This window comes from Peromyscus eremicus, chromosome 7, assembly GCF_949786415.1.
Source record: "Peromyscus eremicus chromosome 7, PerEre_H2_v1, whole genome shotgun sequence".
NCBI lineage: Eukaryota > Metazoa > Chordata > Mammalia > Rodentia > Cricetidae > Peromyscus > Peromyscus eremicus.
This window is the reverse complement of record NC_081422.1, coordinates 61671729-61698016: the sequence shown is the minus strand read 5'-3', so window position 1 is coordinate 61698016 and position 26288 is coordinate 61671729.

Genomic DNA, 26288 nt, shown 5'->3' with positions numbered 1-26288 from the left:
TCTTGGTTTTTAAAGACAGGGTCTCTCATTGGCCTAGGACTCACCAAGTAAGCCAAGCTGACCGTCCAGCAAGCCCCAAGAATCTACCTGCCTACCTTCCCGGGCCTGACATTACAAGTACGTAATGCCTGACTTTTTACATGGGTTCTTGGGGTCTAATGAGTTTTTATGCTTGAATATCAGGCACAGGCTGAGCTGTCTCCCCTACAGGCCTTCTTCAGTGTCTTTGTGATGTGACGCTGACTTCCCCTGAGTGAGCAATACAAAAGACAAGGCAGTACCTTTTAGGTCCTAATTGTCACTTCAGCCATATTCCACCCCTCACACAGACGACACTGGTTTTTAGTGGGGAAGGCTTTTTTGCAGGGCACCTGGAGGCATAAGACCTTCAATGTTAGGGTTCCTCCAGCCTCTGCCCCACATCTCACTCTACACAGCTCTGCAGGGCAAGGCTATCCATTCCCATGCCAGCCTGCATTTACGTCTTTAAGCCAGTGCTTCTCAAATCTATGCCTCTAGTGAGGTCTCTCTCCCAAGTGTCGGACCCACAGAGCCAACTGCGCAGTGCATACTTCAGTTAGATGCCAATCTCCCTGTGTTGAAAATGGGATTTATTGCTTCCTGCCTCACACTGGCTCCTGCTCTGCACTCCCTCATCTCAGTCTTTATCCAGTTGTCCTAGCCAGAAGCCCAGGCATTAATTGTCCTTGGCACCTCCCTCTCCCTAGGCCCTTACCCCTGTCAGTCACCATGCCCTGAGCATCCTGCTTCTAAGGCATCTTCGGAATCTGCACACATGGCTCCACATCTTTGGTCTGTTCTCACCGTAGTTATCTCAACAGCCTGCCACCCAACCTCCCTAGCTCCACCATTTCCCACATTTACTTGATCACTTCTGTATTACGAGATACTCAGGCTTTAGACACATAATTATACTTTTTTAAAAAATGTGGTATTGGGCTCATTGGCACAGGTCTACAGTCCCAGCTATTTGAAAGGCTGAGGCATGACTATCGTAAGTTCAAGGCTAGCCTGAATACTTAGTGAGCTCTTGTCTCAAATAAATTTTGAAAATTAATGGACTTGGAGTTGGTTTAGTTGGTAAATGCTTGTATAACAGGGACCCGAGTTTGATCCCCAGAACTCATATAAAAAGCCAGATTTGGTGACATATGCCTGTATTCCCAGCATTGTTGAGATCTGAGGGGGAGACCAGTGGATCTTAGAAGCTGACAGGCCAGCTAGCCTAACCTATGTGGTGAAGTTCCAAGCCAGTGAAAGATCCTGTCTCAACCAAAAAGTCACCCCAGAACTAACACCTAATGTTGTCCTCTGAACTTCCATACACACACCATACTCAGGTGCACCCACCTTCCATCCCCCGTGAACATGCACACACATCACACACTCACACATACAGTACTAGTAAAAAAAGGGGACTAGGAATGGATGAAGCTCAGTGAAGGAGCCCTAAGCTCCTTCTGGGGATAGGGGAGGGACCTTGATTACTTGTGTTCTGTGTTAGCTTGAATTTTGATTACATGACTGAAAGCTAAGGTATGCTTTCCAAATAAAGAGTCCAGATTAATCACTTGACTCCCTTCATGTGTGGTCTAGATCCCAGAGCCCTGGATTCCAGTATCTACCTAGGAAAGGACATGCCTAACCTGACAATCAAATCCCTCTATCCCCCAGCCTGACCACTTCTGACAATCCTGTTCCCACCCACACGCCCGTGGCACTCACGTCTCCCTCCCTTCGATCTCTTCATATCTAGCTATTCCTGTGGATAAGGCGTCGTGCTGAAAACACCCTCTTCCTGGGGGGTCTGTGTCAATCTGCCGTGCCCCACCCTTCCCAAATTACATCTGATTTTTTATTCTAGCCCTCTGAGTCCTTCTGTGCTGATGCCTGGATATTCCTGTGCATCCCCTTCCCACCTCCACGTCTTCGGCCTTTGGTATAAGCACAGCTGTTCACAGCCGCCCAGTCCACAATGGTCTTATCTCTCCTTGCATTTAAAGCCCGATTGCCTTCCCCTTGCATAGGTGCTTAATTATCCCTCAGATCTACAGTTGAAGCTGGAGCTATCCTTAGCAATATACAACATACTGTCTCCCCATACAGACTCCTGGAGAAACAGAATCGTATTACACATTTTCCCTCCTTGGATGTATAAGCAGCTAAGTACTAGTTAATAATGTGTGGCCAAAGAACCTGCTCAGCTTTGGACTCTTTCTAGATAATGCTGGGAATTAAAACTCCAGCCTCACAGGTGGCTCTGGGAATTAAATGAGAAACTGTTATGGTTTCTATGTGAAATGTGTCACCCCCGAGTGCTCGTGTGTTCCAGCGCTTGGTCCCCACTAGTGACTGTTCTGGGAGGTCAGAGATGTTAGGTCTCAAGTACTGGACAAATGGCTGAGGTGCCTATTTAACATATCAAAGTGGACGCTGGCTGCCAGGTTCTCCCAGCATCTCTCAGTACCTGTTACAGAGTCCTCCTGGCTGGCATACCCTACCCCCTACCCTAAACTCTCCGGCCCAGGGGCTGGGCTGGGCTTCAGCCATTTTGGACACGTGGTCTCTTGGCCTCTCGGTGCTCTTGGTTTCTTGGTCTCTGGGTTTCCAGGTACTCTCTTTGCTCCCTCTCTCTTCTATTCCTCTCTCACCCAGCCCTAATGGCCCTGTTCAGTTGTTCAGTCTGGACCTTTCCAGATGCCTCCGGCTGTTTTCTCCCTCATATCTACAATAAACCCTCTCCTCCACCACACCTAGGAGCATCATGGCTTCACTTTTTTTTCATTCAGTAGACTCTTTTGGACATGGAGTCTAGATGTAGGGCAATTGGGGTAGGACTAGAGAGTTACAGTCACCCCAGTTCTGCCCCGATGTCTCTTCCTGGTCCATGTGAGAACCGGTGCCACAAGGCACTCCCACCACCCTGCCTTCTGGGCCATGACAGGCTGTATCCCTCTCAAGCCCTGAGTCAAGATCAATTCTTCCACCTTAGGTTGCTTTTTGTCAGGAGTTTGATCACAATAAGAGAAAGTAGCTAACGTATGAAGACCGCAGTGGTGTTCACGAAGTTCCTGACATGTGGAAAGCGTTCAGTGAACAGGACTTCCCGCTCCCCAACATCTACTCCCAAACACGCTGAGGACTGAATAATGACCTGCAGGTGGATGGCTAAAGAACAAAGGACTCAATCAGAGAAAGCCACACCGGAAGACACAAGAGCAGCCCTGTCAGAGAAATCAAGTAGCTTTCCTTGGCTAGCTCAGGCAAGGCATTCTGCCTGAGGAGAGATTTGGGGTGACGGATCCAGGAGAGGGGAGCGATCAATGAGATCATGAAATATTGACTAATAGGAAATCAAGTTTGATTTAGGTGTTGCTGCGGTGGGCAGCCGATTTTTGTGTGTTCAACTGAATTTGTCCTCTGTCAAGATTCCCAGAAGAACGTGAGAGGCACATGTTCCTAATATACGGAAAATAAATTCTTACAGAAATCAGGTCTCACTGGTGTAGACTTGGCTCCAGGCTCCTCAAGGAATGAGAATGAGGGGGCTGGGGAGACTGCTCAGTTGGTAAAGTGTTTTCAGGGCAAGCATGGGGACCTGGGTTCAAACTCTAGCACCTGTGTATAACAAGCCTGGCTCCATACACACCTGTAATCCCAGTGCTGGCAGACAGCGACAGAAGACGGATCTGTGAGGCTCACCATCCAGGACATTCTATTGGGCTCCAAGTTCAATGAGAGACCCTGCCTCAAAAAATAAGGTGGGGAGCAACTGAAGAAGATACCAACATACACTTCATGCAGTGCGTGTGCGTGCGCGCGCGCGCGCACACACAGGTGAGTGAACACACACAAGTGAACACACACACACACACAAGAAATGAGAATATGTTGGTCTAAGGACCTATGCACTGTCGTTGGTACTTGTAGAAAGCCCTTCTAAGGGCTGGGGAGATTTTAAAAAGTTCACTGGCTGAACAAGCATGATGACCTGAATTGAACCGCTAGCACTTCTGTAAAATAAAAAAACCTGAGCACAGCTACACAAGCCTACTTGGTAAATTCCAAATTCAGCGAAAGCCTGAAGGTAGAGTAGGCTGATGGAAAAATACCAACATTGACCTTTGGCCTCTACACCTATGCATACATTACACACACACACACACACACACACACACACACACACACACACACACCATTTGTCTGTTGGGTTCATAACAGTAACTGAACTATCTGTGGAGGGAATGGCCTGTGGGCAGCCTCTGTCAGTAAGGAGATTAGTCCCTCTCTTCCCTGTTCACCACAGGGAGGATGGAGGTGACAGAGATTTACCTGGCATTCTTCTGACCCCTTTCTTCATCCCTTCTTCCCTCTCCATCAGCAACATCCATGGCTGGCCTTTCTTTGAAAAAAGGATGATTGTAGATAGGGCCCTCCTTGGCATACTGATATTCCACAAGACCATGAACATTTTGGAGAGATTTACTCTCCATGACCACAAAATGCTAAATCTGGAAGGCAGGTCATCTGGTTCTAGAATTCCTCATGAGGGTCTGTGGAACCTAAGAGATCTGCCGGTAGAGCTCACTGGATCTATTGATTTAGATAGGGGGAAAAAAAAAAAAAAAGCTGGGCGGTGGTGGCTTTAATCCCAGCACTCGGGAGGCAGAGGCAGGCAGATCTCTGTGAGTTTGAGGCCGGCTTGGTCTACAAAGCAAGTTCCAGGACAAGCAGACCTGTTACACAGAGAAATCCTGACTCGAAAAGCAAGACAAACAAACAAATAAAAACCCCTGAAATTTACCATTTCCTTCGGTTATTGTTTATGAGCAAAAGCAACACATCCCAGTCTGGCTGACTGAGTGTGTGACTTTTTACCAAAAGAAATCATTCTTTTAAGATTTTGTGTGTGTGTGTGTGTGTGTGTGTGTGTGTTTGTACATCCACACCAGCGCATGTGTGAATGTAGGTGCTTTCAAAGTCCAGAAGAGGGCACCAGGCCTCTGGGGGCTGGAGTTACAGGTAGCTTTGAGCTGGGACTCAATCTTAGGTTCTCTGCAAATTTGCTCTTCCCTGCGAAGGCATCTCTCCAGCCCTCATGATTCTTCTTCTAGCTCGCTAGTGCTACTGCACATTTCTCAAATCATGATTTACTTCTCACTCCCCTCCTTCTTAGAAAGGGTCTCAAGTAGCCCAGAGGCCTTCAGCTCCCCTGTGTGCCCAGGGATGGTCTTGAACTTCTTCTGGTCCTTCTGCAAGCATGAGCAGGCCTGCCTTACCCAGCAAGCTTGTGTTGTGCACTGTTAGGGATCAAACCCAGAGTTTCATGCCTGCTAGGCAAGCACTCTATTGTGAGCTACACCCTGGACCCTATTTTGGTGTCTTGCCCTTTAAATTTCCTTTAAGGAACCCATTCATAGGTGTGAGGGAAATGAACTGATGGCTGTTAGGTAATCTCTGAGCATTTAGCAGCCAGATGGCTTCCTAAAATGACTCACTGCCCCAAGCCGGCTCTCCATTGTGCCTCAGAGAGAGGCGGGGATGCGGAAGCCCACTCCCAATTGGCTTCAGGGGCCTCTGATGAAGAAGAATTCGAGGTGAGAGGTCCCGGCCCTAGGGAGGGACTGTTTCTGATGAGGTCATGGGGAGGGAATGCCTCCCTGGGCAGAGGTGGGAGCCTGGGACAGCTGCCAGGAACCGGGTCAGGAAGCAGGACAGACAGAAAAAGGAATTCTGCCTGGGGATTAGCCATCTTTAGGGGTCTCAAGGAATTGCTTTGAAGTTTCATCCTCAGACAGGCTCACATCCTAGGGAAAGAACAAACAATGGGCTTTTGTCTCCCTCCTGCCTAGGAGAGGACCAAGCTTGCATTAACTCCGAGGGTCTGACCACAGCTGAGCCCTGCTACAGCTCACAACACCCACACACCGCAAAACTGCCTAGCATACCCTGTTTTCTACAGTTTCGGTGGAGTTTAAATGGTTTCTCAGAGGTTTCTTGCAGACTCGCAGACCTTGTTATACATGTTAAAAAGGGGGTTTTAGGGACAGTGCCCTGGGGATCTAAGGTGTTTTGTATTGTTTTTACATTCTGAGAATTGAAGCCAGGCAAGCACTCACCCACTCCATCCCCACCCCCAGCTACACAGACTAGCAGGATCTGGTTTTAAGCAATGTTCTCAGTTGATTTTGCTAAGCAGTCATGTTTTGTAGCTAGGATGACATGGGTGCCCTTAATCCTGGTGTTCATGGTCCCTGAAACCAGGCCCAGGAAACACAAACTGCAATATGATACAAAAAAAGTTAACATATGTCAACATATGTTAACAACAGTTAACAACAACAACATTTTGTGTGTGTGTGTGTGTGTGTGTGTGTGTGTGTGTGTGTGTGTGTGTGTGATTGCTGCCTGTGTGCAGATGTCCAAGGAAGCTAAGAGTGTTGGATCCCTTGGAACTAGAGCTACAGGCGGGTACTGGGAACTGAACTTGGATCCTCTGGAGGAGCAGCACACACTGCCTACCTGTTGAGCCATCTCTCCATCCCCAAAGCTGGCATTTCTTGAGTGTCTGTCATGCGGAGTTTAGACAAGCCACCGTTCAGCCAGCCTGCTGGCTTTACAGACAAGAAAGCTGAAATGCACACATGGTCAGTAAAGTGTAGAGATGGAATTCAAACTGCCGTCTGTCAAATTCCAACGTTTATGCAGTTGACCTAGAGTAACCCACTATCCAGTTGGCTAGGGACTGAGGGAGTTGCCCAACACATGGGACTTTCACCACAAAAACTGGGGGAATGCTAGGTAAGTCAGACGCTACCAAGACTGGGAGATTCCGGCCTGAGACCAAAGCGCCTGCACCACTTTTGACCAGATGTCATTGAAAAAGCTTCTGGTGGGCTTCCCAGCCAGTGGCCTCACCTGGTGTCACACCTGTCCCAGAGGCGACCAGTGAGTAAGACAGCATAGTTCTACATACCCATTGTGTACCCCACGTCGGCAGCAAAGGTAAGCTGCACACAGGTACACAGGTGCACAGGTGCACCTGGGAAGGACCGTGTTGTACTGTCCAGTTGGTACTGATTTCAAATCCAGAAGGAAAGACAACCGTTATGATCTCTCCGAGGAACTTTCTGCTGTCTCTTCCTCTGGGACTCATTCAGTTCAATATATCCTACAGCCGCTCAGTCAAGCTGAATTGTCTAAGTTCTCTCTTGCATTTTATTCTTTTTATTTAATAGGGGAAAGTTGTAACACCGTCCCCTGCTACCACAAACTACACAATAGAGTTTCCCACATTTGGGGACAGTCTTTAGGTCAGAAGATCTGGATTGCAGTGGCTAAGCCTCACCCTGGGAAAACTCCCTCCTTGATCGAGGGATTGCTTGCACTGAAATGATTTTTTCATTTTTTTTTTTTTTAACAATTGCATACAGGTATATAACGTATTCTGATCATATTCGGCCCGGCCATTACCATCACTTATCTCCCTCCCACTGCGTCTAGCCCTCTGACCCACAAGTCTCCATCTCCCCGTGTGTGTGTATGTGTGTGTGTGTGTGTGTGTGTGTGTGTGTGTGTGTGTGTATGTGTGTATGCATTCGCGGGGGTGGGGTGCATACATGTGGGTGGTGGGGGTTGAGGATGGAGGGGGTGTCCAGCTCTTACATCCTTGCTATCTCCTCTTTCAGGACATTTCATGAGCCTTGGAGAGGGTGATATAGATGTCCCCTTCAGGCTTGAGTACTCACTTCTTGCATTTTAAAAGCTTTTTGCATGTTTCCAGGTGAAGGCCTCAGTCCTCTATTACCTCACTCATTGTATTCAGGGCACATACACCCCCAACTAAACTCTATCCTGGGCTTATCCAATAACTATTTTTTGTTTGTTTGTTTGTTTGTTATTCAAGACAAAGTTTCTCTGTGTAGCCTTGGCTGTCCTGGAACTCACTCTGTAGACCAGGCTGGTCTTGAACTCACAGAGCTCCACCTGCCTCAGCTTCCTGAGTGCTGGAATCAAAGGTGTGCACCACCACTGCCCTGCCCAATGACTATTTTTAATACGATTTACAGTTGGTATTTCTTCATAGCTGATTTTGCGTCACATCTCCTTGGTTTTTATTTTGCTGTACAAATTCCTTGAATCTCTCCCTCCCACATTTCTTTCTCTGAGACACTTGGGCTTGCTGGTTCCATCAGCCAACTTTCTCAGCATCCCTTCTCCTGAGCTTTGGCATGGAGTCAGCTATGCCCTAGAGGTGAACACGCTGTGTGTGCTGCCTTTCGCCGTGCGGTTTCCCTCCCATTTTATATCATAACTCACTCCCCCTCCAGCAGTTCTCCTGTTGTCTGTCACCCCAGCTCACAACCAAATCTCATAACAGTGAGTCCAGGGTCCAGCTGGGCACAGGCTCAGCGACGTTAAAGAGTTGGGGCAGACATTGCCAAGGCCTCCTTCCTTCCCTCGGGTACCCTCAGAATGCAACTTTCTGGACGTGAAAGCCCAGGTGGAGGTCACTGTCCTTCAGTCTCGTCAATGGGAAGGATGCTCCAGTACCACACAGAGGGCCTGGCTCTCCTGTCAGGGACTGCAGTGGCAATTCTGGGTCCCGTTATGGTTTCCCATTATGCAAGAGAAACTCAACTGGCTGGTGCTGCCTGCTTCAGACCGGAGCTCAGCCAAGCCTGACTCCCCAGCTGAGGGCTCAGTCCTACGATGTTTATTGAACACTGAGAATATCACATCTGCACATCTCTGTGCCTTTGAGCAGAGTTGTAGGGAGAGTCTCTCCTCTCTCTCTCTCTCTCTCTCTCTCTCTCTCTCTCTCTCTTGCTCGCTCGCTCACTCACTCGCTCACTAGAATCTCATGTAGCCCAGGCAGGGGCCAAACTCATTATGTAGCCAAGGATAACTTTGGACTTCTGATCGCCCTGCCTCTACTTGCTAGGATTACAGGGGTGTGTGTGCCACCATGCCCAGTTGATACAGTCCTAAGGGTCAAATGCAGGGCGTCATGCCTGCTAGCCAAGCATTCTCCTGAGTTACCGTCCCTCACCCTACGTAGCCTTTCTTTACCCAACATTTAGAGAAAAGGGTCACGAAAGAATGATCCTACTAAGCCATCTCATCTTAGATATTTTGCTGAAGTTGAGTTTTAAAAGAAAATCAAAATCAAGAACAATTCAAAATTCTCAGGGGTGTTTCCCTTGGCACTGGAAACAGTAATTATGATAACCAAGAAAACGCAATGGGAGCCGTGGTTTGTCTGTTTCTTCAACAGAATATTTGTATTGATTCTTTGGGAATTTTACATCATGTACCCCGATCACATTCACTTTCCAGTCCTTCCATGTGAGCACCCCCCCCCCGGCTGCCCCCACACGCACAAAAAAAGTCCAATTTGTGTTATCTCTATACTCACTGGCGCACAGTCAAACTCTCAGTAGCTTGTCCCTTAAATGGAACTGAGTCCTCCTCTCTGTCACCCCTTCCAGAAGCCATCAATTGAGAGTAACACTTCAGCATCCATATCACACTTTTTAAGAGTTCCCTTCCATGGCTTCCTGTTTGGGCTGTTACTTTTGGGGAGGGGTGTTGGGTTGGGGATAGGATTGTCACAGAAGCCTTCCGTGCCCCGCTTTCTCAACTGTGCATCTGCAATCATCGGTAACTGCAAAGGTAGCTTCCTTGTTCTTCACAGTCAGTGGGAGCACAGATTGTGGGCTTCCACATGGTTTCTGGCGAAAGCACAGACCATGAACAGGAGGATCCCTGTTTTGATGACTTATTAGGCCACTTCTGAATCACAAGAGATGGGACAGGGCTAGTTGGGGGTCAATCGCTAGCTCCCTGCATGACCCTGGGTATCAACTATCTCTCCATCTGCCTCCATTAAAGGGAGATCCTTCCAAGGTGGATCTGGTGGCACAGACTTGTAAGCCCAGCTTCTTCGGAAGCTGAGATAGGAGAATCAAAAGCTCAAGACGTGCCTGAGCTACAGAGTGAGTTTAAGGCCAATTTGAACAACAAAGTGAGACCCTGTCTCAAAATAAAAATAAAGAAAGAAAATAAGAGGGCTGAGGCTGTAGCTCAGTGATAGGTCACTTGCCTAGCATGTGTGAGGAACTGGGTTCTATTCCCCGAACCACCAAGAAGCGAAGAGTAGCCAGCCCCTCCCCTTCCCTCCCAGTTAGAGAGGCCTGGGATTCTCTCACTGTAGGTCAATGAGGCCTCACATTCCATGAGACAGAGCAGGATCCCAAGTGAGCCCCCATCTTCAAGGGCTATGTGGGATTCTCGTTCTTCTTCTCACTATGACCCAAACTTGAATTCCTCATCAAGGCTATAGGAAGTCTCATGGGGTGAAATGGCTCCTTGGGCCTAGAGTTTGCATGACATGATCAGGCCCCAAGAATGATCCTCAGCTCTGAGAGAAGGCATGGTCATTCTCTCTATTTAAGCAGCTTGGGCAAGGTCAGAGTCAGACTGAGAAAGCAGGCCCACATTCACAGCCCCACCCTTCTTCTTGGCTCTGGGCGGGGCCTCTGGAAACCTGGCACTGTAAGGAGCAAGGGGATCTCTCTGTGTGCCCAATCAGCCTGCTCGGGGCTTGAGAAAACATAGGCGCCCTAGGAGCAATTCTTCCAGTGGGCTGCAGCAGCCCTCAGGGTGTTTACCACCAAAGGAGATTCATACTTCTCAACTGGGCCAGCTTCCACCACCCCCCACTACCAAGCCTTGCCAATGTGAGGTTTATGGAAGTCACAGGGGCAAACCTTGTAGATGAAGTCTGATGACCTCCCTCCCCCTCCATCACAGGACCCTGAAGGCAGCATCGGAACCTGAGAGGGAACATCCTTGGCCAAGGAAAACAGCTCTCAGCTCTCAGTCAAGGTCTTGGCCTCATGATTCCCAGCCGAGGGCAGAGCTGCCAACCTGGCACTATTCCTCCTTACCACCCGTGATGCTCTGCTTGGCACACTTTCTCCGTTCGGTGGCCCTGTCACCCTCCCTCTGCCTGTGCTGGGGAAGGCAGCCTGGGGGATGCTTTTTCCTAACGGAGGCCTTTATACTTAAAAAACACAAACACTGAAGCCTGAATATGCACATACAACCCATAGCTTATCGGTTTTCAGATGAGATGCTATATAATTAGATACTAGAAAAAGGGTTTTAAAGTTAATAAATAAATAAATAAATAAATAAATAAATAAATAAATAGATAAAAAGGGCTGGGGATGTAACCAAATTGGCAGAGAGCTTGCCTCTCATGCAGAATGTTCTGGGTTTAGTCCTCAGTTCTGCATACTCTAGGCATAATGGTACATGCCTTGGAATCTCAGCCCTTGGGAAGCAGAGCCTGGAGGATCAGATTTGAGCAAGCCTCAGCTACACAGCAATTGAAGGCTAACCTAGACCTCTCAGAGAATCACAAGATACACTCTCATTGAAGAAGAAAAAAAAAATCTGAGACTCAATTGAGAGAGAGAGGTGGGGGAGGAAAAGGGAGAGGGATAGAAGAAGAGGGAGGAAGGGAAGAAGGGAGGGAGGGAGGGAGGGAGGGAGGGAGGGAGGGAGGGAGGGAGGGAGGGAAAGAAAGAGGAAAGAACTTAAATTTATATAATCCAGCTGTTCCTGCCGTGACTGACCTTGGTATCCCATTGTACCCAGTTCCTGTGAACATCTTGCAGAGCACATGTTGGAGACATGCCCTAGAAGCACTCCTGTTGATTTTTATTGTTGTTGCTAAGACTTTTTTATTGGGGAGCAGGTAATCCTCAAAGGCCAGAAGAGGGCACTAGATCCTCTGGAACTGCAGTTGTGGGTGGTTGGAGCTACCCAACATGGGTGCTGGGATCTGAACCTCAGTCTTCTGCAAGAGCAGCAAGAACTCTTAACCAACACGCCATCTCTCCAGGCCCCAATTCTGTGTTTGCTGTCAGAATGAGTTTCCCTCTCCTTTCTCTTGTTTGTTTGAGACAGGCTCTTATATACCCTGGGCTAACCCTGGGCAATAAATAACTCTGAACTCCTGATCCGCCCGCCTCTACCTCTCAATTATAGCATCTATATCTAATCTAATAGCATCTAATCTACCTCTGGGATTATAGCATGTATTACCACACCCGGTTCATGAGGTGCTGGGAATCAAACCCAAGGCTTCATGCATGCTAGGCAAGCACTCTACCGAGTTCCATCTCTAACCCCCATTATACACTTTTTGAGTGCCGCCTGATTCCTGTGTGCAGCCATAGCTGTGAAGCTGTGTTTTAAGGGGAAAATGGAGACAGTGGCAGACACTGTTGGATTGTTCTAGTTCTGTTTCTTTAGTGCTCCCTTCCCTATCCCCACATACTCTTCCTCATACCTCCATCCACAAACCTCCCCTCTCCTGGTCCTGTTCTCTGAAGGCACCTGTATGCTCCTACACAGCCCCCTACAAATCTGGGTTGAGCAGTGATTCTGGGTTCACTACTGCCAAGAGTCTGACATCTTACTCTCAGATCCCAAGTTGCTTTATTTATTTGTTTGCTTGCTTGTTTATGTTTGAAATGGGGTCTCTCTACATAGCCCCTGAATGTCCTGGAACTCACTAGTAGACTAGAATGAATTTGAACTCACAGAGATCTACCCACCTCTGCCAAATGGCTTTTAGCCTTCTGAGAGGCAGCTCCATGGTGATGATGGAGGAGAAACAAGGGCTGAGAGAAGTGGGGTGCAATGGATCATTGGGGGATTCAGTCCAGACACTCAATACCCTGCTGCTCTCTGGTAGGGCAGAGCTGGGTACAGAGGTAGATCAGCTGTCCTTTTCCTTACCTTTCTTCCCTAAAGTCTCCAAGTGAGCTCTTCACCCAGGACCAAATTGGCCCCAAGTACACAGCCCAGGGCCAGCAACAGAGCAGGTGCTAGGTAGCTTGGACATTCATTCGCCACTCCTCTAACTTAAACACGTTCTCAGAGATCTGGAGAACAAAAAGTAACCTGTATCCCCTCAGACCCCTGCCCAGGCACACAGTTAGGGCCTTACCTTCCCTTTGCAGTTCAGCCTATGGTGCTCCAAGTCCTGGATGATTCCCCAGGGAAGAGACAATTACCTGAAATCCCACCAGATCGTGTTCTAGAATCCACCTGGACTTACCAGAAGGGGGATGGGGTGGTAAGAAGAATGGAGAGGGTACAGAACTGAAGTCCAAGAGTACAGACAGATTGCCAGATATTACCTGGTAAGGTCATTGAGAATGAAGTATCATGGGAACAGAAACCAGCCTTGGGCTTCCAGCTGGTTGGTTGGTCATCACTACTGCTTCTCAGTTGATACAGTCCCAGAAAGAATTTATACTCTAGGTCCCTGTGTCCTTAAGTCAAGAGACCAAGAGAACAATGTGGAGAGGGAACTCGTGCTCAGAAGCAGTGTTAGATGGTAGACCTCCCAGGCCACCAGCAGAAGAGAAGTGGTTATCCCCAACTTGGCATCCTTATCTGCAGAATCAAAGGCACTAGTGACTCCAGAACCACTCCCCGGGGTATTATGAAAGTGAGTGAGTTATTGATGGCACCGAACCAGCATTCTCTGAACGGAGAGGCTAGTCAGACATCCACATTGTGTCTAATTTCAGTTCTACCTTTGATGAATATTTACTCGTTGCACATAGGATGTGGTCTCTTGTACATCACAACTAAGAACAGAGACTCAGAACCTCAGCTCTTACTTCCTAGGGGACCTCAAATAACCTACATCACATCTCTGTGTTCATGTGCATGAGAGAGAGAGAGAGAGAGAGAGAGAGAGAGAGAGAGAGAGAGAGCATGTGCGTGTGGGAACAACCTTGAATACCATTCTTCAGGATGTTGTCTACCTTGGATTTTTTAAATATTTGATTATTATTATGTATGTGTGTGCATGCATGATATGTACAGTTGGTGCACATGACACAGCATGTGGAGGATCAGATGACAGCTTAGCAGAGTTCATTCTCCCCTCCCATCCTCATGAGTGTTCCCACGATGAAACTTGGGTCACCAGGCTTGTATAGCGAACTCCTCTATCCACTGAGCGCTCTCACCACCCCTACCTTGTTTTTGTTGTTTTTGTTTTTGTTTTTAAGCAAAAACTCTCACTAACCTGAATCTCACCTATTTAGCTAGGTCAGCCAGCCAGCCAGCCCCAGGGATGTGCCTGTCTCCGCCCCCTCCACAGTGATATTACAAATGTATACCGTGCCTGACCTGGCTTTTTCATGTGGGTTCTGGGGATCACACTCAGGGTTTTATGCTTGTATAACAAGTGCCTTGTAGACTGAGCCATCTCCCCGAGGGACCCCCACCCCTGTTTCCTCATCTGGTAAGTAAAGATGATATAGCAGGGCCAGCCCGGTGAGGCTGGTCCAGAGAACAAAGGACCTAAAGCGTAAATGGCTTAAGCATGTGCTGCAAACATAGCAAGTACTTGATACATTTTTGTTACAAAGGATGGGGGATACATTTTGTTACAAAGGATGGGGGGGATACATTTTTGTTACAAAGGATGAGGGGGGGATACATTTTTGGTACAAAGGATGGGGGATACATTTTTGTTACAAACGATGCGGGGGGGGGGGGGGGGGGGTATTACACAATGCACTCACTCACTCACATAATGAGCTCAGCGGTCATTTGGTCCTGAAACTCTGCTTCCATGCTGGTCCGATAATTTTTTTTTAAACTCTCAAAAGTACTTATTAAACACAGAGGCTCTAGGTCTCAGCCCAGACATGGTGTTGAACTGTTCCCAGGTGATCCCTGGAGGCTTAAGGAACCATGCTCCAGAGACTTAAGGGCCAGAGATACATCCCTCCTTTTTCATACTTCCCAGGGCCAGGCAGACCAGGACATTTGGCTTTGGAGCCCTAAAAAGGTTTGTGTTGTTCGGCCGTTCCATTTAATGAGGTATTGGTGAGATGATTGGAGCAAATGGGGGGTCCTGGGGCTCACAGGCAGGGCAGTAAGTTGAAGCAGAATCCAGGACAGAAGGAGGGAAATCATCAAATGTCACTCATAGAGGAACAGATATGTTACTGAGAAACACACACATAATACATGTACACACATGTATATGCATCTATGCACACATATACATATGTACACACACTGTCATGGGATGCATAGCATCCAGCCAACTTCTCCAGGCATTTGTCTTTCCCTACACCATGCCTTTGATCTGGATAAAAATCCCGACCTACCCCAAACTACAGGCCCATTCCCCAGAACACTGTATTCATTTACCATGGGTCTGTGTATTCGGCTCCATACTTCAGTGTTTCTGGGCAGTGGGAACTGAGTGTCTCTACCGGAGCACTTCTCCTAAGATGGCCCTACTATGCTTTCTGTTGCTATGATAAAATACTGACCTAAAACAACTTGGGGAGGAAAGGGTTTATTTGAGGGAAGTCAGGGCAGGAACCTGGAGGCAGGAGCTGAAGCAGAGACCATGAAGAAACACTGCTGCCTATCTTGCTCCCCATGGCTTAGTTCTGTTTGCTCTCTTTTAGCACCCAGGACCACCCACCACCTACGGCGGGCTGGGCCCTCCCCCATCAACCATCAATGAAGAAAATGTCCCACAGACTTGCTGATAGGCCAATCTGATGGAGGCATGTTCTCAAGTGAGGTCCCTTCTTCTCAGACACCTCAAGTGTGTGTCAAAACACCAACAAATGAGTTCAGAGGATTAGTGTCCAACTGGAAGTGCATAGAACCCACACTACTGTGCAAAGGGAATGTGTACCAATGACATAGGATGCCTCGGAGAGAGAACCTCCCCTGGGGGAGGGGAAGCTGTGGGAAATGGGGCTGGGAGGGCAATCAAAATGTCAGAGAAAGAAAATGATTCCAGCCAGGAAGAAAGACTGGAGGATGGAAAAGGAGACTGGGGTACGTAATGAAGAGGGATGCTCATGGGGTAGGGAAGACCAATGGATCTGGTACCCAAAGATCCCTGCTTTCCAGTCAAGGAGTCTGGTCTTCACGTGTAGGTGGTGGAGACCACTGAAGAGCTTGCTGAAGGCTGGCCCCATTACAGAGGGCAATGATAAAAGGCAGAGGAATGAGGAGAGAAGGAACTTGCCTTGGGACACGGTGAGTGTGATTCCCTGGGGAGCCTCTCCACAGAGCTGCCTAGGAAGCTGCTAAGTGCAGAGACAGCCTGAGACTACAGAGAAGGGCCCCAGCTGGAGGCTAGAGTCAGGGAACAGAGAGCCTCTCATAAAGGAGTCCCAGGAGAGCACAACAAGAAAGCCACAGGAAGGCATCTGCACAGCGGAGGGTCTTCACTTCCATGCACAGCTTAGCCCCAGGGTGGTCCAAGACCAGGAGACATCACTTACTGTCATCTAGCCTTCCTTCCCCCTGGGACTTGCTTTTCCCACTATCCAACTGTGACCCCAGGTCTGCCTGGAGCGAAATTAGGGCCCCTGAGTTTATCCTGCTATCTATCAGACAAGTCTCCCGGGAAGGAAACTGACTGGGACTTCCTGCTTCCCTAGTCACTTCCCAAATGTGTCTGGGGGTTGGGGGCTTAGGTCAGTGATACACTGCTGGCCTAACACTCTATGGGGGCCTCTAGAGCTGAGCCCCAGCGCCACAAAATTAAGCAAACCAAAGGTGCTTTAGAAACTCTCAACAAAGCCGAGTGGTGATGGTGTGCTCCTTTAATCCCAGCACATGGAAGGCAAAGGCAGGCAAATCTTGGTGAATTCAAGGTCAGCCTGGTCTACAGAGCAAGTTAAAGGACAGCCAGGGCTACACAGAGAAGCCTGTTTTGTTTCTTGTTTGTTTGTTTGTTTGTTTGGTGGGTTGGTTGGTTTTTGGGGGGAGACCTGAAAGATAGAAAGAGAAAGAAAAGAAACTCTCAACCAACAGGGCCCTATTTCTGCCTCTAGAGCTCTAAAAAACGGTGCATTTAGAGCCATTGTCCTTAGAGCATGCTGGGTAGAGAGGACAAAGTGAACTATCCCCTGTGCCCACTTCCCCACCTACCTGGGTTACACCAAATTCTCTCCTCCTGTGTCACAATGTTTAGCCATGTGGAAGTGGACAGCACTGTGTTCCCTGGTGTGGGTAAGATTCAGGTATTTATCGGGGTCCAGCTTACTGATCCTTAAATACTTTTCTATGTTCCCACCTGTCACCCTATTTTGATGACTTCCATGTTTGCCTCGTGGTCAGGCTCCTAAGACGAGTCTGGCGTTTCCAAAAGCCAGGAGGATTTCTGTGACTGAGAGGGGGTGGATCTTCATTGTAGAGGAGGATTCTGCGGACTGCCCGTGTCAGCTTGCAACCTTTCCCCTTCTCACTAGCTGTGACCTCGACCTTGCCTGCAGTCCTCTGTCTGTAAACCGAGACTATCGAAGCACAGTCCCACGGGGATGTGATGTAAAAATGTGCTCATTTACGTAAAAGTCTTCACAGCCGTGTCTGGCACACAGTAAACACGCAATAAGAATTAGCTAGAGCTGGAGGCTGGAGAGATGGCTCACCTGATAAAGTGTTTGTCCCACACTTCAGATCTCCAGCACTCATGTCAAAAGCGGGGTGTGGCAGCACATAGCTGAAATCCCAGCCTAGCAGAATCAGTGAGCTCCAGGTTGGGAGAGATCCTGACTCAAAATTAATGTGGAGAGTGATTGAACACCTGACATTGATTTCTGCCCTCTACCTCTGCACCCCAAAAAGACATACACACCCGAATCACTCTGGTCCTGTTCCTCCACTGAGAGGTTCTGGGTGTCTCTTCTTTAACAGACAGCTCCCAGGCAAAGGACTTGCACAGAGTTATACAGCAAGCCAAGGAGAAAGCAGACACTTACCTGCTTGTCCACAGCCATTTCTGCTGCTTTTCACCTGGCTCCATCTCAGGATGTGTCCAGCACCTGCAGAGAACCCTTCAGGAACAATTTACACTCAGCCTCCAACTCACCTGGGCCACATATTGAAAATGTATAGTGAGGGGAACAGGCGTACATGTGGGTGCTCATGTATGCACATTGGGGCCTGTGCATGTGGAGGCTGAGGTATATGTTAGAAATCATCATCCATTACTCTTCTACTTTATTCAACGAGGTAATATCTCTCAAGCAAACCCAGAGCTGGAATATACAGCTCTTCTCACTAGCCAACATGCTCTAGGGATCCCCTGTCTCTATCTTCTAACACTAGAATTACAGGCAGGCTGCCACACCCACCTTGGAATCCAAGCTCTGAGTCTATCAACCACTGAGCCATCTCCCCAGCCCCACTTTGTTTTCTGAGACGGGGTCTCTCATTTGGACCTGGAGCTTGTCGAGTAGGCTAGACTTGCTGGACAGTAAGCTCCGGGCATCTGCCTGTCTCTACCTCCTGAGGGCTGGGATTGCAAATGTGTACTAACACACCCTGTTTTTATATGTGTGGGTGCTGCATCTCAAACACAGGTCCTCCTGCTTACAATAGCAAGTACTTTAAGAATTGAGCCATCTCTCCAGCCTGCTGATTCAACAGCACTTTGATAAGCACAACCAGCCCATGCTCCAACAAGGTGGTTCTGAACCAAGTGGTCCCCACTTTGAAAGAAGTCTTTGAAGGCTGCAGATGGGCTGTGTTCTTGCCACACAACTGCTAGATCCCTGGAAATGGCTGCAGTTCCCACACAGCATTTTAGGAATTTACATTCCTTCATCCTTTCACCCTGGGAAGGAATGATACCCTTTCAGACAAAACAAAACAAAACAAAACAAAACAAAACAAAACAAAAAAAAAAAACCACCACCTGTGTCCCTGCACATCTGCAGGACATCCAACCATGAGATTATCATTCCACTGGACATTGTTCACTGAAGTAGAAGCTGCCAGTGGGATTGTGGGTAACTTCGCTCCTCAGACATCAGCTTCTGCAAAAGTTCCTAGTAGTGACAGTTACTACTGCTCCAGAGGCCTCCGTCTCGAGTTCCCAACAAGGGATCACTGCATTACCTCTCACTCATCTGGGGAGAGACAAGGACAATAGTGGAGCCTGTTTGAAGGAAGACCAAATATTTATGGAGCAGTTTGTGGAAGTGGTTCAAAGAACTCTTCTTCTCAAGTGTGTGTGTGTGTGTGTGTGTGTGTGTGTGTGTGTGTGTGTGTGATGCACATGTGTAGGCACAGGTGCCCACGTGGGCATGGAGGCCAGAGAGGGATATTAGGTGTCTTGCCCTATGGATCTTCCCTGTGTGCCCTTGAGACAGACGCTCTCATTGTGCCTGGGCTGTAGCCAAGAAGTCTTAGAAATCCTCCTGCCTCCACCAACCAAAGCTCTGGGATTACAGGCACATATGGCCATGCCTGGCTTTTTCACATGGGTGCTGGGGTTTCGAACTCAGGTCCCATGCTTGCACAGGAAAGTGTTTGGTTTTTACCTGCTGAACTATTTCCCCAGCTCAGGACTGTGGCTCCTTATGCCTTCTTATCAATGGACTACAGCTAAGAGTAGGTATCTTCTGGGAAAGAACGCATAACCAAACATTGTAAGTGATCAGCTTGGATATGTGATTTGAAAAAGTTGACGGAAGTCATTCCGCTGTGGCACATTGCATTTGGGGATATTTTGGGAGTCCTGTCCACGTCCCTGCTCTTGGCTTTCTCCTGCCTACAGCTTGTGCCCAGGCTCAGGCACACTCATTTGCATCTCTGTGCTTTGTCACACAGAGATATAACAAGGTCTGCTGATGGGAATCGGGCTGGCAATATGTCGCAGAGGGTGGAGGCACTGTCACACAAACCTGGAGAGCAGACTTTGATGCCCAGAACCCACATAAAGGTGGAAGGAGAGGACAGATGACCTGAAGTTTTCCTCTGACCCATGTGCACACTGGCACACACCCCTCCCCCATCATCATCATCATCATAGTAAATATTTTGAAAGAAAAAGAGCAATAAATGTTATAGGGGTTATATAAACTATGTCAATAATCACAAATATAAATACATTAATCTGCTACACGTACTCTCACACACAAACACACACACACACACACACACACACACACACACACACACAGGCGTTCACACCAAATAAAGGAGAAATTTCCAAACTAAGCATAAGAACTGGAAACAAATAATTACTGAACACTTCTTTTGTGCTAGGCACTGTGCTAATAGCTAGAATCCAGCTAGCATCTACTCACAAAAGACTTATCAAAAATCAAGCACAGGAAAAGATTTAAGCTAAAGAAATCGGGAGTGATGCTCGGCACAGTGACACACATCTTTGATCCCAGTACTCCGGAGGCAGAGGCAGACAGATCTCTGTGAGTTCAAGACTGGCCTGATCTACTACATAGTGAATCCCAGACTAGTCAAGGCTGCATAGTGAAACCTGATCTAAAAAAAAAAAAAAAAAAAAAAAAAGCAAACAAACATTAAAAATAACAACTGCAGCAAAATTAGAGTCAGGAGATAGCTCAGCAGTTAAGAGCTCTTGCTGTTCTTGCAGAGGACCTGAGTGTGGTTCCTAAGATCCACAGGAGGCAACTCACAACAATTTGCAGCTCCATGCTCCAGGGGGATCAGGGGATCAGGAGGGGATCCTCTTCTAGCCTTCTTAGGCAACCATAAACACATGGCACACACACACACACACACACACACACACATAAGTAAAACTGAATCTTCTTTAATTAAGAAAAAATAAAGTAGTTGATACTAACTAAAAGAAACAGATTTAGCAATACCAATAAATAAATTTATCAATAATAATAATAATAGTTTATCAATATTTATTATTGAAATAAATCTTACTACAAAACATGGATAATATTAATAAACAACTTACTACTACTAATAATAATCACTATCCTGAAGCTATATGTACCTTACAACATATCTGCAAAATCTATAAAGCAAAAGCTGGAAAAATTAGCCAGCTGTGGTACACCTGTAATTTTAGCGCTCACAGAGCTGAGGCAGGATTGTTATGAGTTCAAGGCCAATCGGAGCTATACAGAGAGGAAGCTATTGTCTCAAAAAATTGCAAAATTTATTTTTGAAATGGTATTGTTGATAATCCACAATCAAATTTTAGTAACTTCTCTTAGCAAGTATTTAAATAATATCAACAAAAAAAGTGAAGCAAGTAGAAGATGTGAGCCACAGTTCACTATGGAGGTTCCCATAGCAGAAAAAATAGCTTTTCTATTTTGTTTTCTGTTTTATTAGCACGCATCCACTGTATAAACAAAAGATTTCTTTGTGACATTTTCATACAAGTGTATCATGTACTTTGATCAAACTGACCCTTCCTCACCCTCTCTTTCCCCTCCTCTTCTCTCTAGCAATCTCTTTCTTTTTTCCAAATCCCTTTCTTCTCATGGCTTTTTTAAAAATGTACTTTCTCCTTCTGAGTGACATCGTGGTATCTGCTGTCCTGGCTTGTTTTGCTTATCGTGATCTCCAGTGTCATCCATTTTACTGCACCTGGCATGACTTCATTCTTTATGGCTGAATAAAACTCCATTGTAGATACATGCAACATTTTCTTTATCCATTCCTCTGCCTGTGGACACCTAAGCTAATTCCATAACTTGCCTATTGAATAAGCAGCCTTTCAAGTACATACTTACAGGAGTTAACCGTGTACCCAGAGTCACCAAGGAAACACCGAAGAACACTAAGGAACCAACAGCATCCATGACATGTTCTCTGACCTCAGTGCAGTAAAACTGTCAGTAAGTAAAGTATCCCCACACCAGCCTACATGTTAAGAAAGCTTGTAAATACACTTGTAAGAATAAAAAGAATAGCCATAAATTACAAACTATAACTCAAGGATAATAAAATATCCTCTAGTAAAACAGTGAAGAACAAATGCATAAACGTGATGACTTTCCCACAAAAATGCCATGACACGGGGACATCCCAGCAGGGTGGTTCTGAAACAGCAGAGGTGAATCCTTAAAACTAGGCCAGTGGGAGATGTGTTTGGGGCATGCTGGACCACACTGCGTTTCAAATACCTTCTGTCCTTCCATGCATCTGCCCCTGTGGCTGCCTCTGGCTGGGATGCTCCTCCTCCTCCCTGCACCTGGACCCACTCACCCAATCCAGCTCCTGCCTCTAATCCTTTGGCTCACAAAGGACTTAAAGCATCTTTCTTTTAGAGAGTTCTGTGTGTGTGTGTGTGTGTGTGTGTGTGTATGTGTGTGTGTGTGTGTGTGTGTGTGTGTGTGTGTGTGTGTGTGTGTAGAACAGAAGTCAACCTCTGGGTTTGTTCCTCAGGAACTGCTGTACATCTTGGTTTTGTTTTGTTTTGTTTTGTTTTGTTTTTTTCTTCAAGACAGGGTTTCTCTGTGTAGCTCTGGCTGTCCTGGAACTCACTCTGTAGACCAGACTGGCCTCGAACTCACCTGCCTGTGAGTTCCACCTGCCTGTCTACCTCCCGAGGGCTGCGATGAAAGGCATGTGTCACCACCGCCCAGCCCATCTTGTGTTTTGAGACTAGGCTCTCACTGGAACCTGGGGCTCACAGATTAGGCTAGGCTGGCTGTCCAGGGAACCCTGGAATCCTCCTGTCTTGTCTCCCCAGCACTGAGATTATGTCTGTACCACCGTTCAGTTCTTTATGTGGGTTCTGGGAACCGAGCTTAGCTCCTCATACTAGCACAACCAGTACTGGACTGACTGGGCCATCTTCCCAGCCCCCAGCCCACTTTCCACTGTCTGAACCCAGGCAGTTCTTGGTTCAGACAAATGCCTTGAGTAGCCACAAAACCTAGGGAGAAGGCCTGTCTCCTAGCCCCGTCTTTACAGTGGGGCCTAGCAGTGTTCAGTCTTTGTGGAGAGACCTTCGGGGCCTGCATCCCCATCCCACATCTTTAATTGGCTGGAGCTATGTAGGCAGGCCAGCCTGCTGTGGCTGGAGGGAAGATTCCATCCTGGATTTCTGGTTCTACAAAAGCTGCCTCTATTTGTGTTCCAGAGAGAGCCAAGAGCCACATTCCTACCGTATATTGCTCACCACTCCTGAAACCACAGCAAAAATCAATGTCACCAAGAGGCCACTTCAAATCACAGCCCAAGGCTTCCAGTAGGTTCTGTGTTCCTGGAAGTCTGTACATTTGGAAGCTGGGCCCAAATCCTGCCTAGATATTTGGCATTTACCTGCTTTTAAAGGAAGGAGTAAGATTTCACTCGGGGAAAGGTAAAACCTCATTAGGCTATCATTCATCTTCCCGGGGAGCCACTTGCCTGGTGTGAACTGAACCTTCAAACACAACCTCCTTCTTGGGGAATGAGCAGGGTAGCTGATGTTGCAATGTCTCTTGGAATAATTTGAGAGCAATTTTGCTGTTATTGCCCTCACCATCATCACTTCCACCTAGCAATTAGGCTGATAGTATTAAGTCAGCATTTTCAAGCAAATTGTTTTGGTGTGAAGGAGTGTGTGTGTGTTCTGCTTGGGGATTTCAGCTGTCATCATTTCTAGACTGTTGCAGGGGTTAATAATTTAACCACAGGTATGTGCTCTGGGCTGAAAGCTGATAAAGGAGATGGGGGAGGGGGTTGCTAACCATATGTTTTCCTATTAATAGGAAGGGACCAACATGACAATTTAGGGACTAGAGACATGGCTCAGTAGGTAAAGTGCTTGCCAAGGAAGCGTAAGAACCCGAGTTTGGATCGCCAGCACCCATGTAAAAATGGTGGCATGGTGGCACACATCTGTAACCTCAGCACTAAGGGGAGGGGACAGGCAGCTCCTAGGGACTTGCCAGTCTAGCGGGAATGATGAGCTCCAGGTTCAGTGAGAGCCCCTGCTTCTAAAAATAGAGGGCCGTAGAAGACGCTTGACATCATCCTCTGGCCTCTACATGTGCCCTCCTCACTGGTGAGCACCCTGACACACAGAGGCCCCAAGATTATGACACTGCCTGTTCCATGTGGTCATGTGTACACAGGCAGTTCAGAAGCTCTGTCTCCCTGGCTGGGCATGCGGGTCAACCCAAAGAAGACCGAGATGAACTTGACTTGAAGCAGTGTAGGCAGCAGTTGTGATGTGTATAAACACACACACACACACACACACACACACACACACTCACTCACACTTCTAAGGGCCCCGTGCTTTAACAGAACAGGCAAAGTAAAGGAGGAGCAATCATCATCGGTGGCCCTCTATAGACAGCTGCTCCAGATTCACGGACATGGAGGGAAGATGTGGGAATCCACCAAACCAGAACGTGAATCCCAACTGGGTGGCCTGGCCAGCTGTATAACCCCTATGGATCTACTCCCTCCTCTGCAGAATGGAGACTAGAGCCCTTTTCTCTAGGGAGGGTGTGAGCATTAAGTAAGGTGAAGTTTACCGAACAAATCCTTGTTTGCAAAAGGGCATTGTGGGCTCAGTAAATAACCAGCTCCTTTGTCATTATGGGGATTCTATTCTCATTAGCTCATGTCACCCCAGGAGCTGTAGGCAGCCAGGAGGAGGCTCCCCACCCTTGGGATGTCTCTCTACTCTCTCCCCAGGCTCTGGGCAGTAATTTGAGATATCAGCTGGGGCATTTCTCTTAGAGGACAATGTGTCCTCAAGCTGTCCCAAGGCAGAAGCCGCAGACTGTGCCCAGAACCTTTATGGGCTGTTTGGATGTGTGTTTCTTGAGTCTCTCTTTGCTAGGGACTCTGCCTATCTTCCCTCTTGTTCAGTAGGCACTGTCTCTTACATGCACATACATAGATGTGTGAGCCTGTGCCCTGCATTCACACACACACACACACACACACACACACACACACACACACACACACACCTATTTTTTGAGACTTTGATTCCAATCCAATAAATTGGGGCCATCATTGCAAATCCTCACTCAGAAAGGGGATTATAGGGACATAAGTATCTTGCCAATGACTTCCTCTCCTAGCCCTATGCTTACATTTTTAAACATATTTTAATATTTATTTTATGTGTATGAGTGTTTTGCCTGCATGGATGTATGTGTACCATGTGCATGCCTGGTCTCTCGGAGGTTAGAAGAGAGCATTGGAGCCCCTGGAACTGGAGTTATGGGTGATATGAACTACCATGTGGGTGACAGAAGTCAATCCTGGGTTCTCCGCAGGAGCCACAAGTGCTCTTAACTGCTGAGCCATCTCTCTAGGCTCAAGCTGACATTTCAAACTTTAAAAGAAGGAGGAGATAGAAATCATCCATAGCTCCACTTACCCAAATCCTTCACTAGCAAACTAACAGTACTTTCTCGTTGGGACCACGAGCCCTCAAATAATGACACAGACACTTCTTCTTCTTCTTCTTCTTCTTCTTCTTCTTCTTCTTCTTCTTCTTCTTCTTCTTCTTCTTCTTCTTCTTCTCCTTCTCCTCCTTCTCCTTCTCCTCCTCCTGCTCCTTCTCCTCCTCCTCCTCCTCCTCCTCCTCCTCCTCCTCCTCCTCCTCCTTCTTCCTTTTTTTTTTTTTTTTTGAGACAGGGTTTCTCTGTGTAGCTTTGGAGCCTGTCCTGGATCTCGCTCTGTAGACCAGGCTGGCCTCAAATTCACAAAGATCTGCCTGGCTCTGCCTCCCGAGTGCTGGGATTAAAGGCATGCACCACCACCGCCTGGTGACACAGAAACTTCTTATTAATTATGAAAGCTTGTCCTTAGCTTAAGCTTGTCCCACTAGTTCTTATAACTTAAATTAACCTGTGTTTATTAATCTACAGTCTTCCACATGGCTGTTACCTCTACTCTGTACTGTATGTCCCCCCTCTTTAGTATCTCCCTGGCATCTCACTGGTATAATCCTCCTACCTCAATTCCTCCTCCTCTTCCTCTCTCTCCCCAGAAATTCCACCTATCCCCTCCTGCCCAGCTATTGACCATTCAGCTCTTTATTACACCAATCACAGCAATACATCTTCACACACAGGGTACAAATATCCCCCAAAACAAGCAATAGCACTTGGAAGTTTATTTGTTTTAAGACAAAGTCTTTTAGCTCAGGCTGGCTCAAACTCAACACATACGCAAAGCTGGTCTTGAACTCCCAATCTGCCTGTCTCCACCTCTGGAGTGTTAGGATTACAGGTGCACCAACACACTCAGTTTATGTGATTCTGGGGATCAAACCCAGGACTTCATCATGCTAGGCCAGCGGTCTACACACTGAGCCACAATCTCAGCCAGCTGACAGATCTCTGTGAATTTTTTATTTCAGTAATATTGATTATCCTATATATTTATATTCATTTATGGGTGCCCTGTTTCTTTTCCCTAACTTCACG